We start from the raw sequence: 9,813 nt of genomic DNA on the forward strand, positions 1-9,813 counted from the left end.
GCTGTTGCAGGAAATTTCTCATTTGGGATTCTGAGGTTCCTCCTTTTCTGAAGGGAACTCGTGCAGCCCCACATGTGGCTCTATACCACCACCTGGAATGGACTCCAACAGAGGAATGAATGTTATAAAGCACCCTGTATGCTTAACCGCAATTCCAATGTGTATGAGCTTTGAAAGCCAGGGCTAAACTAGCAGAAACAGATAAAGGAGAGGAGTTAGGGAGGCAGATGCTGAAACAAGCTGACCAACTGGAAGCACTACCTTGGGAACCCTAGTTTACCACAAACTCATCTGAGCTCCGAGTCTCCAGGTCAAACTGCCAACCTCCCTCCTACACCCTGATGACCAGAGCACCTGTGGATACATCTCTGTTCGGCCAGAAATGGTGCTGGGGAAGTGACTGATCATGAATATTTGTATCCCAGAAGCGATAGTATCAACAAGGAAAGGAAGTTGAAAGCCAACGAGTCCAAGAATTGGCCAGGAAGTCACAAAGAACCACAGCAGGAACTCTCTCTTTTTGAAAACTTAGCTAAAGCCTTTGGTAAAGGGGAGAAGGAAAAAATATATTTAAGGAGCAGAAGAATAAAGACCCCACTGACTCTCAAAATTAGATAAAGCCTGCATGCCAACTTACCTAACTCAGTTGGCTCATGCACTTAGATTCTTTTTTCAACTTCCAAAGTAAATATTGCCTCAAATAGTGGGGCTCCTGAAGGCTCCGGAGACATCCAGACACTATAGCCAGGGCAGACAGCTCAGAAGTTTGGCACCCTGCCAGTGGGCCCTACTTTGGAATCTATGCTCACCAATGTGACAGAGTTGGACTCAATTGTGGTTTCCCTACACATGGCTCTTCTACCTCTTCTATTTGAACCTATAGTTAGTACTAGAGTTGATAGGTATATGTCCAATAAACTTAAATCTTTGGGCTCTAATGTACCAGTTGTGCCCTGAATCTCAACAGATTTGCAAATCCTCACCCAGGACAAGTAACAAGGAGATGATGATTGACAATGACCTTCTCAAGGAATAGAGAGAGTCTGCAACTGCAAGCATCATAGTCCCATCCATCTGCCTCATGGGATCTAAGTCCCCTCTCACTTTGAAATGGAGTGGACCTCACCATCCAGAAACCTCAGGATTGGGAAATGAACAATGGACTAGAGTAGACTTACTGGTATTCTACTATAGAATTACTGTGATCTTAGAAATAGAAGAACTTTTCTCATTGATGAGCAGACAGTGGCCACTGGAAGTTCTGAGGGGAGGAAGATGGAAAAATAGGAATAATTTGGGGACATTTTCAGGACTTGGAAATTGTCCTGAATGGCATTGCAATGACAGATATGGGCCATTATATATCTTGTAATAACTTACAAAAACGTGAGGGAGAGAAAGTAAACTACAGTGTAAATTATAATCCACGCTTAGTGGCAATGCTCCAAAATGTGTTCATCAATTGTAACAAATGTATCACACTAATGAAGGATGTTGTTAATGTGGAAAAATGTGGGAGGGCTAGGGAGTGGGGCATATGGGAATTCCCTGTATTTTTTATGTAACATTTATGTAATCTAAGTTTCTTTTTGAAAATAATTTGAAAGTATATTTTTAAAAAGTTTTAGATTACAGAAAAGTTACATCAAAATATATAGACGATTCCCATATACCCTCACCTTCTCCCCCTCCCACACTTTCCCACTTTAACAACATCTTTAATTAATGTTGTATATTTATTACAATTGATGAACACATATTGAAGCATTACTACTCACCATGGACTATAGTTTACATTAGAGTTTACACTCTGCACCACACAATTTTATAGGTTTCAACAAAATGTATAATGGCCTGTATGCATTCTTGCACTATCATGCAGAAAAATTCCAATGCCCTAAAAATTTCCCAATTTCCACCTATTCTCTCCTCTACCTCCCCTCAGAACCTCTGGTAACCACTACCTTTATGTCAATGTTGCAAGTTCTTCCATTACTACAATAATAATAAGTCTACTTTGGCCCATGATTTCATCCCTTATGTTTGTTTATTCCTCACTCCTGAAGATTTTGGGATAGTGATGCCTGGTCTGCTTCACATTGTGAGGGGGCTTAGATTTTATGGTGTAAATGGAAAAACTGTTTTGCTTGCAGTAGTAAATACTCTTTGCTTTTTGGAATGGGGGTTGTCCATCATCATCATTTTGTCACTTGTCCTGGGTGAATCCAATGAACTGGAGAGTAGGTGTTGGCTGCAACTCTACTGAGGTTCAGGTCTCAAGCAGCATACCATAGATTCTTTTTTGAGGCTGCCAAAGAAGGTTGAGACAGCAACAGTTTGCTGTTCTCCCTCAACCTTGCTACTGGGTTTTAATGAAAATAACCCCAGCCCAAATTCCTTCATACAGATAAACATTTATTAGCAAATCAGCAAGAAAGCATAAAAGAGTATATAATTTATTCTACACACTAGGTGGTCCTGGTATGACAGGTTTAGTGTTCAGTTGAAATAGACCCAGCAATATTCACAAAGCAAGACTCTGTGCCCAAATACCATCATATAATCAGAAATCCTCCAAAACCAATGTCTGGATGGAGAACGAATTAGGGAATTAAACTATAACCAGTACAAGTCCCTGTGGATTCTTACACCCTGTTCATACAAGGGCAGGGAGGATCTTCAACCTATTTTAGTCAATCCCTATGCTTAATTTCATCAGTGAGAGCCCATATCAAACATCCACCACACTAATGAACAAACACTAGATTACCAGATTCACCAATGGAAACGCAAATTTGGAATCCATATGCTAATTCTTTCAGTATCAGCCATTGATCAAAGGGAAGCAGAATAGAAAGGCATAAAGAACTTGTGTTGGGAAGTGGACTTGGCCCAATGGCTAGGGCGTCTGTCTACCACATGAGAGGTCCACGGTTCAAACTCTGAGCCTCCTTGACCCGTATGGATCTGGCCCATCAGTGCCGATGCGTGCAAGGGGTGCCGTGACACACAGGGTTGACCCCGTATAGGAGAGCCCCATGCGCAAGGAGTGCACCCCGTAAGGAGAGCTGCACAGCGTGAAAGAAAGTTCAGCCTGCCCAGGAATGGTGCTGCACACATGGAGAGCTGATGCACCAAGATGACACAACAAAGAGACACAGATTCCCGTGCCACTGACAACAACAGAAGCAGACAAAGAAGAACACGCAGCAAATGGACACAGAGAACAGACAACCTGGGGGGGGGGGGCGGGGAAAGGGGAGAGAAACAAATAAAAATAAGTCTTTAAAAAAAAAAAAGAATTTGTGTTGGGAGTAGGCTCATTCTCACATAACATGACCTCCTGCTAGCATGACATCTAACCACTGGTAATGTTAAAGGCTAAACTTACACATACATGCTGTCACGTGGGCTGCACTGAAGTCCTTTAAAGTATATTACAGTGATTATAACACCTGTTCAATGCAAAGTCACACCCGTGGTGTGAGACCATAGAGATTATCACCCATGGGTTCTGATCTCAGGCCTGCCACCTTGAACACATCATTGTTTGACCCGCACTTTCCTCATTCAGAATCAAAAGGATTGACTCCGAATTTCTCCAATTTGTTCTACAGTAACTTAGAGAAGTGTGAAGAAGTTCCAGGAATTCCGCAAACATGTGATTTACATTTTTTATATTGTTTAACTAATATAATGTGTTTCTTTTTGAAAAAAAGATGGAGAGGAAAAAAAACTGCTACATGTGTGCAAGCATGCACACGCCGGCCCAAATTCAACACAGTGGAGACTGGTGCTATCAAATTAACTTGCTTTTATTCAGATTTTGGAATAAAGTTTCTCTAACCATATCTATAAAGTCTATAAAACTATATTTTAAACATGTACTCGAGGGGGAAAGTTGTAGCTCATTACTTTTTCATTTTTAATTTAAGCCTATGCACATCAACTCATGTTAAAGGATGTGAGGAAGAACATGATGGCAGAAGCATGTTTCACTCAGTTAAAAAAAAAAAAAAAAAAGGCTCCAGGCAGATGCTCTTATCATGCATAACTGTCAGTTATGCAATAGAAAGTGAATGCTCAATACTTTGCACACTTATTGTAAGTTCTAGTTAATATTTGATTTTTAAGTCTTGGTGTCTCTTTATCTATTTTTCCTTAGATGAGAAGAATGAGTTCCTCTAAAGTCAGAAATGGGTATGGACCACCGGCTAAAAATAAAATTTTAAAGAAAAATTGTTGATGGAAGTGAAGAATTGATGAGGTTCAAGTTAAACTGTCAAAATGTCCAATTAGCACCAGCTGATTCTTCAGCTAGGATTGATTCCACACATAGCAACTTGCAAAATGAAAAGCAGTATCTTGGGAACTCACACAGTACCACCTGAAGACAATAAAGTATGATGATACATTACCCAAGTCTTCAATGGATTTTACACAGTGAAGATTTGCAAAATAATTCTACAACTCCTAACATGTTCCAATGTAAATCTGAAACAAAACTTAATCACTATATAACATAGACATGCAGATTTTTTTCATCAGTAACTGAACAATTTTTATGAAAACATATGGAAACTATATTTGAATTTAACAATAAAAATAAATTAACATTCACATTCTTATGCTGCTCTATTGCAGATCAAGGAGGAGCTATATTCTATATTTTTAAGCTTATTAGACCCTGACATCACAGCAGGTCAACTAGAAAGTGTACATTATGAGGACATGGATTCTGCTGATTAGCTCGGGGGCCTAGAATAGTGTCTGTTTCCTAGTAGTCTCTCAATAAATAGTTTTAAATGAATAAATATAAGAGTGAGTAAGCAGACTGACATAAAAATAAACTTAACTTTGTTATCAGAGCTCAGAGATATATGTGTTACATACACTTGAAAATTCAGTTCAAAGGCTGAAATGTTTATGCTACAACTAAAGAAGAATGTATACGTGGTGGCTATTATCATTCTGTTTATTTTTGTATAATATGTTCATACAATTGAATACAATGAAAAAATATCACCTTGTAAAATAACTAACACACACAATAGAAGAGGAAATATTTAAGTGCAGACAGCAGGGTTGCAAAAGCCAGTTCATGGGCTACATCAAGCCCTGTCATGTACTTCTTATGCTTTGGGGCTACAAGAGCAGAGTGGACTACTTGCATTAGAGACAATATGACCCACAACACCAAAAATATTTACTACCTGGCCTTCTACAGAAAATGTTTGCCCACCTCTGGTATAGATCAATTTTAATACATCAATTAAGCTTGCAAAAATGGAGGGATGGCTATACCAAACACTAGTTGTTAAATGGCTGGAAAACCAAGAAAGAGGCAGCTCATAAAAAACTATTGCCAGGAGTGGGTGTGGCTCAAGCAGTTGGGAGGTCCGGTTCAGTTCCCGGTGCCTCCTTAAGAAGAAGAGCAGACATGATAAGTGGATACAATGAGCAGGTGCAACAAGCAGACACAATGAACAGGGAGCAGATGTGGCTCCAGCGGATGGACACCTGCCTCCCACATGGGAGGTCCAAGTGCCTTCTAAAGATGAGTGGACACAATGAGCAAAGACGAGCAGACACAGCAAGCAGACAATGAGCAGACAGAAGAGGGAACCATCTGAGGGAGGAGAGCTATTGCCAAAGTAGAGTCAAGCAGCCATTGTATACTAGGACCCTGAGAACCCACTATAAAGAATGCATCCTTCAAAATCATGCTTAAAGTCTCCATACAAACTGTGCATATTTTTTGAAGACAATCTTTCCATTGCAAACATATTAGAGTTACTTATAGTAAGAAAAGCAGCAAGTTTCAGAATCTAATTGTTTATACCTAGAATTTTTACTGTCCTTGGGCAAGGTGAAAGTACAAATATTTCAGCTAAGAATTTTTTTAATTGTGTTTTTTTAACCTAAAGAAACTCTACCTGCTAAGTATCATTCAAATATAGCAGGAATGCACAAGTTTGCCTGTCTCAATGACTTTTCAACCTTTATATTTATAAAGCAAAGCACAAGTACAGAAAACCACATAAAACACATGTGTAAATACCTGTGGCAGGCAGAATTCTAATGCTGTTCTCCCAGGATGCCAGTCCCCAGCAGTTCAATCAAACCCTGTTGGAGGTACTGCTGTGAAGGGACCTTGGAGATGGAATTAGATTACTCATCAGCTGCCTTTAAAATAGCGAGATTCTCTTCCATGTCTGTTAAGTCACTTGCAGTCTGCAGTACCTCTCTCCATCCCCTTCTTTCCCTTCCACTTTATCTGTGGAAGAATACAGCCTGTTTAACCTGCAGAATTTCCCTCAGTCTGGATTTTGTTAATTACATATTCACAGGGAAGTTCAGAAAATTCCTCCACCTTCACTACTTTCTGCAAATTGGCAGCTGGAGCCAGTGCCTTGATCAATCTCAGACCCAACCCTTTGGCAAGATTATCAGTGGTGGTGTATTCTTTCATAAAGAAATGCATGTCTGCTTTCATCTCTTTTTGAGATGTTAGAAGTGCAATACCTAGAATTGCATTTCATTGTGGGTTGCACGATGGCTATTTACAATTCTATCTGTTCTTTTAGTCACTGGAATATTCCCTCTAAAGAGATGCCTCTCCTCATCTACTATTTCCTATTTGTTACTCAGTGCAACTGTTCATATGGGAAATGCAGGGGAAATGCTTGGTTCTTCTCCCACTCCCACTTTTTTTCAACGTTTTTGAGATAATGAATGATTCTGTATCACCTTCCAATGATGGTCAATTATTTTTTAAAAATATTTATGAACTAAAGGGTTTAAATATATTTGAGGAGTTTCACTCCATGACAATTAAAATCCTCATTAACACTCAAATTTTCCCCTCTTTGGCAAGTAAGAGCCTCTTCAAGTTGGCTCCTGAAAACTTTTCTTTTGAACCTAGTGGTTTCTGATGGCTTCCTTGTAATCTGGCATGGCCAAGTGCTCCAGGTCCATCTTGTTATATTTCTTACCCTAAAACTTTTCTCCACGATGCACTGGTTTCCTTTAACAGGAAAAGATATTTCAACACCACTATCTAGATGTTGGAATGAATGATATTTTTACAAATTGGAACCAGCTCAATTTGGCAATATATAGTTAGTGATGTTATTATGATTAAGCAGAAGATAAACTGTCAACAACGATATTGAATATAAACTCAACACGCAAAGCAAATTCACTTGATGCTTTTGAAACAGCTTGTGACTATCTGACAAGACAAAATTGGAGATAGCAAAGACTTTTGTAAATGACTTTGTTGGGCATTTCATAATTTCATAAAATACTACATATTTTCACCAATGACATTTTAAACTGACTGTAAAACTATTCATCGAGTCTCTCAAATTTCAACCTATACCATATAGGAATGAAGGAAGTTGCCAAATCTTATTAATGATTTGACTAAGAAACAAATACCTGTTACTCTTCTTTCAATCTTCCCAAATGGCTGCATCTAAAAATACAGTATAAAAAATAATATAGGGGTGAAGTTTGCTGGTTTAAAAGCCAAAATTATAGTCAATAGTTAAAATTCACTTTTAACTAAAATACTGTATCACCCATGTTATTCCCAGTAGAATTGACCCCTAAAATGCTTTCAAACCTAGCCTTCTATGATTCTGTATATATTAAAAATCCATTTCACTGAACATTTGTTGAGGAACTACTCCATATACTATCTATTAGTAAATGGGAAGGGAAGGAAAGTGATTAAATGAGGAATAAAGTAATTGCCCTCAAGAAATTTAATCATAATGTAGAGAGATGGAATTAATAATTAAAATTCTATCTTTTAAGGATGTCCTTGACTGACACAATAAACAGCGCCTCAAATAGCAGGCCTCCTGAGGGCACTAGAGACATCTAGACATTATAAGGAGGGCAGACAATCTCAGGAATTCTTCACTTTAGAATTTATGTTCCCCAATGTAACAGAGTTAGACTCATTCACAATTTTCCAGAACAACTAACAAAGAGATGATGATCCACAATGACCATCCCAAGAAATAGAGGGTATCTACAACTGCAAGCAAGACATTTCCATCGATCTGCTCCATGACATCTAAGCTTTCTCTCAATCAGAAACCGAGTAGGCAACACAATCCCCAAATCCTCAAGATTGGGGAATGAAGAATGGACTAAAGTAGACTTATTGTTTTTCTGTTATAGACTTATCATTATTCTAGCAATGGAAGAACTTTTATCATTGATAAAAAGACAGTGACCACCAGACGTTCTAAGGTAAGGAAGAGGGAAGAATAGGTGTAACATGGGGGCATTTTTTGGGACATTGGAATTGTCCTGCATGACATTGCAATGATGGATACAAACCATTATACATTTTGTCAAAACCTGTAAAATTGTGGGGTGTAAAGTATAATGTAAACTATAGCCCATAGTTAGTAGCAATGTTTCAGTATGTGTTCATCAATTGTAACAAATGTACACACTAATGAAAGATGCTGTTAATGTGGAAAAGTGTGGGACCGGAGGGGGTGGGGTACATGGGAATCCCCTATATTTTTGATGTAACATTTATGTAATCTTAAGCTCCATATATGTGTGTGTGTATATATATATATATATTTTTAAATCCTTATGCAGCTTACACCCACTCATAGAAAATAGAAGAGGTGAAGAAATTGGAAAGAATAAATTTTGTAAGATGGACCACACAGTCTATGTTCTACCCTTTGGCAGCACAATAAAACTGGCAAAGTCTGGGGGGGGGAATTAAAGTACTATGTGCAGGTATATACAATGATGAAAAATTCTGTTAGATATATATTTATATGCACATACACACTTCACTATAGGAAAAGTAAAGTAAAAAACAGTTTACTATAGAACAGTATGTATATTATATCAAATTTGCTTTTTCTTTGTAAAAGATTTTATTTTTCCCCATACCCTCATTGTTCGCACTTGCAGTGTCTGTTCATCTTCCTTGTTTCAATCACTTGAGCCACCTGAGTTTCCTGCTTTGTTATATCTCTCATTATGTTTTCTTTCTTGCGTCTCTTGTTGAGTCATCATGTTGCATCTGCTTGCCACATTTGCCCATTGTGCCAGCTCACTGTCTTCTTCAGGAGGCACAGGGAATCGAACCAGGGACCTCGCATGTGGTAGATGGAAGCCCAATCACTTGAGCCACATCTGCTTCTTTAAATCAGTGGATTTTTAAAGTAACCAGAGAAGTCTAAAATGATGTAAACCAAAATGTTTTATGTTTCTTATGTATTTTTTTTTTCATAAAATTTTTTTTAATTTTAACAAAATTGCTCATGTTAATTCATTTTTCTTTGATTAATTTGAATAAAATATTTAGAAATATAAAAAGTGTTCCACACAAAAACCTGAATACAAATGCTTATAGCAACATGATTAATAATAGCCAAAAGATGGAAACAATCCATATGTTCACCAATGAATGAATGGCTAAACAAAATGAAGTATATTCATCAAAAAATTTTTCTTATTCAGTCATAACAAGAATGAAGTAATGTAGGTTAGTTATTCATCAAAGGAAAAATTTTTATCAAAGAATTTTCACAAGATTTTCCTATTTAAAGAATTTATTTATAAACCTAGGGGTAATGGATGATATAAGCAAAGCAGTGAATCATTAGCAAGCACATGGATGAACCTTGAAAATATTATGCTAAATGAAATATTCCAGTCACAAAAGGCCACATTTCATGTGTGTTGATTTATATAAAATGTCCCAAATAGGCAAATCCACAGGAACAGAAATTATATTAGTGTTTTGTTAGGGCCTTGTGGAGT

The 9,813-nt window shown here is 37.7% G+C and overlaps 1 long non-coding RNA gene across 1 annotated transcript; it reads right to left on the reverse strand.

The window, feature by feature from the left end:
• Positions 1 to 2,401: 2,401 nt before the first annotated feature.
• Positions 2,402 to 9,226, reverse strand: LOC139438900 (uncharacterized). The gene is made up of 3 exons (XR_011648695.1): positions 8,938 to 9,226; positions 7,444 to 7,480; positions 2,402 to 6,277 (listed from the first exon to the last, which is right to left on the reverse strand). It is a non-coding gene; the product is annotated as an uncharacterized lncRNA (long non-coding RNA).
• Between the last annotated feature and the right edge of the window lie 587 nt (positions 9,227 to 9,813).

Source organism: Dasypus novemcinctus, chromosome 4 (assembly GCF_030445035.2).
Source record: "Dasypus novemcinctus isolate mDasNov1 chromosome 4, mDasNov1.1.hap2, whole genome shotgun sequence".
NCBI lineage: Eukaryota > Metazoa > Chordata > Mammalia > Cingulata > Dasypodidae > Dasypus > Dasypus novemcinctus.